Source organism: Aquila chrysaetos, chromosome 12, assembly GCF_900496995.4.
Source record: "Aquila chrysaetos chrysaetos chromosome 12, bAquChr1.4, whole genome shotgun sequence".
Lineage (NCBI taxonomy): Eukaryota > Metazoa > Chordata > Aves > Accipitriformes > Accipitridae > Aquila > Aquila chrysaetos.
The window spans coordinates 24,926,485-24,933,328 of record NC_044015.1 but is presented as its reverse complement, the minus strand read 5'-3'; positions in this window follow the sequence as shown (position 1 = coordinate 24,933,328).

Genomic DNA, 6,844 nt, shown 5'->3' with positions numbered 1-6,844 from the left:
GACTGAGGCAAAAAATTCATTGAGTACCTCAGCCTTCTCCCTGTTCCGGGTAACCAAGTCTCCTTTTTCCTTCCAGAAAGGGCCCACATTTTCCCTAGTCTTCCTTTTATCACAATGTACCTATAGAAGCTTTTCTTGTCACTCTTGACGTCCCCGGCCAGATTTAATTCTGTCAGGGCTTTAGCTTTCCTAACCTGCTCCCTGGCTGCTTGGACAATTTCTTTGTATTCCTCCCAGGCTACCTGTGCTTGCTTCCACCCTCTGTAGGCTTCCTTTTTGTGTTTGAGTTTGTCTAGGAGTTCCTTGTTCACCCATGCAGGCTTCCTGGCATTTTTGCCTCACTTCCTCTTTGCTGGGATGCATCGCTCCTGAGCTTGGAGAAGGTGACCCTTGAATATTAACCAGCTTTCTTGGGCCCCTCTTCCCTCCAGGGCTTTGTCCCATGGTACTCTACCAAGCAGATCCCTGAAGAGGCCAAAGTCTGCTCTCCTGAAGTCCAGGGTAGCAAGCTTGCTGTGCACCCTCCCCGCTGCCCTAAGGAGCTTGGACTCCACTGTTTCATGGTCACTGCAGTCAAGGCTGCCCTTGAGCTTCACATTCCCCACCAGCCCCTTCTTGTTGGTGAGAACGAGGTCCAGTATATCACTTTTCCTCGTTGGCTCCTTCATCACTTGGAGAAGGAAGTTACCATCAACGCATTCCAGGAACCTCCTGGATTGCTTATGCCCTGCCATGCTGTCCCTCCAACAGGTATCGGGGTGGTTGAAGTACCCCGTGAGGACCAGGGCTTGAGAACGTAAGGCTGCTCCTATCTGTCTATAGAGGGCCTCATCCGCTCGGTCTTCCTGGTCAGGTGGCCTGTAGCAGACTCCCATTACAATGTCACCTGTCCCTGCCCTCCCTTTAATCCTGACCCATAAGCTCTCGGTTGGCTCCTCGTCCATCCCCAGGCAGAGCTCTGTGCACTCCAGCTGGCCATTGACATAGAGGGTGACAGCCCCTCCTCATCTCCCCTGCCTGTCCTTCCTAAAGAGCCTGTATCCTTCCATCCCACCACATCTCTGTGATGGCAATAAGACCATGGCCCTGCAGGTGTGTGCATGTCTCTAACTCCTCCTGTTTATTCCCTATGCTATGTGTATTTGCATAGAGGCATTTAAGTTTGGCCCCCGATGAAGCTGACTTACTGGCTGGTGTGGCTGGAATTCCTTTGTGTTGCTCTTCGGGTGCTCTCCTGCTGACCTGGGATCCCTCTCCAGGCTCTGGGCATTTATTGCTGGCACTGGCATTAAACTGGTAGGAGTGGAATGGATTGAGTTTCCCCAGCCTTGACAACTTTAGTTTAATGCCCTCTTCACCAGCTTGGCAAACCTATGACTGAAGATGCTCTTCCCCTTCTCTGACAGATGGACCCCATCAGCCCCCAGTAGACCAAGTTTCTCAAAATGAGTTCCATGGTCTAAGTAGCCAAAGCCCTGGTTGTGGCACCAGTCCCGTAACCATTTGTTGACTTGCCAGATTCGACTGGCCCTTTCCAACCCCTTCCCTTTGACCGGGAAGATTGATGAAAAAACTACCTGCGCTCCAGAGTCCCTTACTGCCACTCCCGTGATTCTGTAATCCTTCTTGATACTTCTCAGACTGCTCCCGGCTGTATCAGTGGTGCCCATGTGAAACAACAGCAGTGGATAATAGTCAGTGGACTGTACGAGATAGTAATTACATATTTGTTTGAAGGATCATAAGGATTGGTTCCTGCCCTTGGGTTTTGCACAAGAGGTTTTAGACCATTCTCCTGCTGTCTTTTCTCTTTTCCCCAGAAAGCTATTTCAATGTCTGCAGCTCTGCTACAGTCAGGTAGTGATTAGAATATATTGTCAAATCTTTTGGCTTTTTTTTTATTGTTGTGTCACACAGCTCACCTGCCAACTTGTTTCTTGTTAATTCAACTCTTCTCATCTGCTTCTGTTTCTACAGTTACTTGTGGGGAGATGAGGTGACTGGGATTGAATAGGAGATAGCAGCAGTAGTTGAAGCAAGATGAAAATGAATGATATTTTCAAATCCTAAGCAGGGCTGCAGAGGCTAATAATTACATTAAAAAGGCCCTCTGCAGGTAGGTGCAAATAGGCTAGTCTAAACAAGTGCCACTATTTTAATGTGGGCTGTTCAAGACGATGTCATTACCTGACTAGACTGCCACCTTTCACCTCCAGCCATTGTGCTCTGTTAGATCTCACTAACAGGGAGAGTGAGGAACTTGTTTGCAGGGGATTTGTTGTCTCACGCTCAGAGGCAGCTGAGAGACTTGCCAAATGACAGGAAGACGCTTATATTCACAAGGTGTGATTGCCTAAGTGTTTGACTGTGTCTAATTAGTTTGCCTTTGCTGGTTGGTAGCTCCACAGTCAGAAGCAGATTGACTCTGCAGGCTTTAAGCAAAGAGGTCTGATTGGTGTTATTATCATTTGTTTATTTAACCCTCCCACTAGCCATGAAATATTCCCTACAGTATGGCCTTTTCCTCTGTCTTTAAAAAAGGCATTTTTATGGCACATATTATGATGAATAATATTTTGTCCCATCATCTCTCCATAACTTCTAGTTATATTGTAATTAGATTTCTTTTAAACATCTTCAAAACAGGCATTAGTATTAACTTTTTGAGCTTTGAAATATGAACAGTATCTGATTACCTTCAGAAGCAGGTGATGTTAGCTTATTTTTATCATAAATAACAAAGATTCTTTCTGCCTCTGTGTGCGAGTACCTGTTTGGCCAAGCTTCTCTGGGGATAAAGAATCAAAATGCTAATCTTTTTCTTTAGCAAGTGATTCCTATAATGAGAAGAGACCAAAAAAAGTTAAAAATAGGCCTTGAAAATCCTTATAAAATAATAGGTAGCCCACATTTAAAATCAAGAAGGGTTCTCTGAGTACGAGTGAACACAAAAGCACCTTTCTTTCTCAGTGCTATTCTGCTTGGCTGTACCTCAGGTGCAGGTCCTAAGGAATTCCCCATCCTTTCAAATTTATTGGGCATGAGACCTAATTCTCAGCAAAACAAATGTTCCAGAAGGTGATTCTGGGAGGAGAAATGAGTTTTCTCTGGAGGGGAATGAATTCCTTTGCCTTCTTCCTGGATTGTACTTACAGGCAACTTTTTAACTGGGCCCAAAAAACCTCTGAGTTTTGAAGGGTTTGGTGTTCTTGTCAGATGTTCCTCCCAAAGATACCACATCCTGATCTGAAAAGGAAAGAAAAGGCTGATACCCAAGAGTCTCTGGAGTTGCCTTGGTTGACTTTGGCTCACGTGTGTTGTGTTTTGGTGCTTTGGATGTTACCACTCTGGGATGTGCAAAACTTGAAGATACCAATGTATGTCTCCTTGTTTGAAGGGCAGCTTGCATTTCTGGCTATTCTGCTTGTTCCTTTCTGAATTCTGTTCAGGCTCCATAGTGAGGATTTCCACGCTGCCTAGGAACTTGCTTTGGTTTTGAGTACCATTTTTATCCTTTTAACTGTCGAATAGACTGGCTCCTTTGGCATTTCCTGAAGACAACTTAAATTATTGTCAAGACTGTGTCAAATTATAGAAGGAATCCAAAGTATGTAACTGAAAGAATAGGTCATTATCCTATCAGTGAACAGATGATCAGATTAAATATGCCAATGTAGATATATCTTTCTCTACTCCATTATTCTTAGAAGTTCCAAGTAATAAACCCCATCTTAGCATCTCATTATATGATGCAAATTTTATAAACAACTGACATTATTATATCCACAGACATTATTCTGAATCAGTTAAAACACAAAGGAGCACAGAATAAGAATTCTGTCTCAGATCTGTAGACCACATTTTAAGGCAGCCCCTCTTTGGCTTATGCAGCCCTTTTCCCTTGGGGAGTGTGAGATGCAAAAGGAAGCTGCATCTCTGGGGGATGGTGTGTGGGTTTGTGATTCAACTGAGAGAGATGTGTCATCACATCTCTAGCTAGATGCTCTCATTTGGCTGATGATCTCAGCAGGTCCAAATGAACAATGTGTTGCATCAAAGGTCAGGTAACTTATTTACCCTAATATTAGGGGTAAATGGTTTAGGAAAACTATGAACAGTCTTAAATATTAATCAGAAAGTTAAAGATGTTATTTTCCTGTAAGCTGGACAAGTCCTCTATCTTAACCAGGCCTTCCCTCAGACCTGTGCCAGACTCCTGCCTGCTCCAGCCATCCTTAAAATCTTGAGTTTCAGAACTACTTTGCAGCAATAGAGACCAGTTTTCATTTCTGGTTCAGGACACCTCCTGAGCTTGCACAACCTGGGACAGGAGGGTGTAGAAAAGAAGCCAACCATTGCCCCGAGTTTTGCTGTCGCCATGGAATGGCTTTCAGCTAGCTTGTTCTGTGAAACAGAAATCGTGAAGTTGCCCCTTGAATTCCCATGTGATAACACAGCGTGTTGCTGTGTACCACCGGGCCGGACTTGACTAAACTTGTATAATTGTAGTACCATGTAGCTTATCCTAAGTCTTGAAAGATTTCTCAACAGCGGAGAGGCTAAGATCTCTAAACCGCTATTATAAGATAGCAGTAGAAGAAAATATAACCTATCAATTTACCAGATTAAAAATAAAACAAACTGATATTTTCTAGAGCTTTTACTAATTGTCACTTCTCTGCAATGTTACAAAACTCCCATGTGCAAATGGACTTACTGGCAAGTTTCTGTGTACATACCAGCGCCTTGGCTCTACTAAACCCCCTTATCTTAGCTTCACTAATTTGCCATGTCAAATTAGTGTGATGAAACAAATTCTAATTACACTGAAAGATCACTTAGAGCATTAGCACTGCTGCTGTGGTCTGTTCTTGTGCTGTCTTATTTGCATACTAATCCAATGTGCCGAGGTAGATGACAAAATGAAATGTCTTCTAACATGTTTATGAGTTTTTCCTGGGAAGGTGCTGACTCAGCCTTGACAGATGCTCCCATAGGCAGAAAGCTGGAAGGAGGAAATACGAATCACATTGCTCAACCTAAGGGGGGATGTTATTTTTCTCCTTTGACTTCCCAGCTTGTTTGTTTGATCCATTGGGAAAACAGAAACCATTTTTTCATTTTAAAGATAAGCCAAATAATGACATCAAGAATCAAATAATATAATCATGACCCCTGTTTGATATTTAAGTTTATAGCATCAAAACACCGAAAACATAGAAAAAAGTACAATTTAAAAGGTAGAATTAAAAAAAATATTTAAATATGTCCATAAATATTTTCCATATTTAAATTCTTTTAATATGGAGAAGAACAGTTGAGCAGAATTGCTAATGGTAGGAGTTATAGAATAAGAGTGTGGGTAAGAGCATTTGTAACTTCTTCTTTCTGTCTCAGTGTGTTCGATGAGTTTATGCTTATAAATTAATAAGTCATTGTTGTTTGTTTTCTTCCTGACCAAAAATACTGATTTGTAAGTATGCCTGGGCTGCAGAATTAATCTGCAGCTAGCTGCTTTAGATGTGTATTTACTCACTGAGGAAGAAAAAGAGAAAAACTATAGCAAAATTTAGGCTCAGAATATGGAACAACCGAAAAACATGACTCTCGGAATTTGATTTCCCGCTGGCATTACAACTTCTATTCCATTGGAAACACAAAGCCCATGTTAATAGGTTTTGCTTCACATTTTAAAGCCATGGGATTGAGATACGGAATCCTGAAAAGAAGGGAAAGGCAATGTCTTACCATTTGTGGGTGGGCCTGCTAAAATCATTTTCCCACTCGTCTTCACATGTGAATGATATCTTGCCCTTTTTTATCACACCACCATGCACAGGCCTTGTCTGGAGATTTTCATGGGAGTTAGCAGGGCTAATCATTGCTCTGTTCCTAATCGTAATGGGCAAATTCATAGAGAAGTCTTGGCTTAGGTGAGATCTTCAGCATCTTGTTGCAAAAGAAACAAGCTGCAATCCTTGTTCCACCAAGGTTCATGGCAGAGCTCTGGATGATTCAAATGCAGCCAGGTTTAGCGTGGAGTACAGCTAAAATGGGTGGAGATCACTGCCTATGTTGGTCACCCTGGAAAGCATTGAGGATGAAATGAACCGACTAGGAGGTAAAAATGTTTGATGTCATGAATAGGTGTGTATTTACTTAGTGTACTGTACAGTCTGCAGTGTGCATGCTTAATAGCCTAGGCTCATAGCTTTTTCCATATGAATATTTATTGGAATAGAACAGGCAAGAGTTGCTTGTATTTGTACCTGCAGAGAAACCATTATTTACTTGTGTGTAAGCATGTCACATAACATACACAGAGAAAGAAACGCTTCACAGTAGAAAAGTCATGGCATTTATTACAATTCAATAAAAAATATCACAGAAATATTCATACACCAGAAAATTAACCCAGTGCCACAGTGCTCTGGTAGAAGAAGGGCACTTTTACTATCATAATGCCACAGAGGACATTGGTCATAGGTGAGTAGTTGAGTCTGCAGATAACTGAGAGAATTTTTGATGTGATTATGTAGTAGACATACAGGAGATGACCTGTGTGTTGGATCACACTATGCACTGGCAAACAGGGACACATAAAATAGAAATTGTATTATATTTTCATTCTAGTTTTTCAAATTTTTCATGAAATGCTAATTTTGCTACAGATCCATTATTTATGAAACTGAAAGGCTTTTTTTCCCCCTCAATGCCGGAGGGATTTTACATGTGTAAGCCCCGTTTAGTGTTAATGGCAGATACCAGTATACCAGCTCCATTCACTGGGAGGAAAATAGTCTAGTGCACCTAATTAAATAATACTGAATCACTTGCATGGATA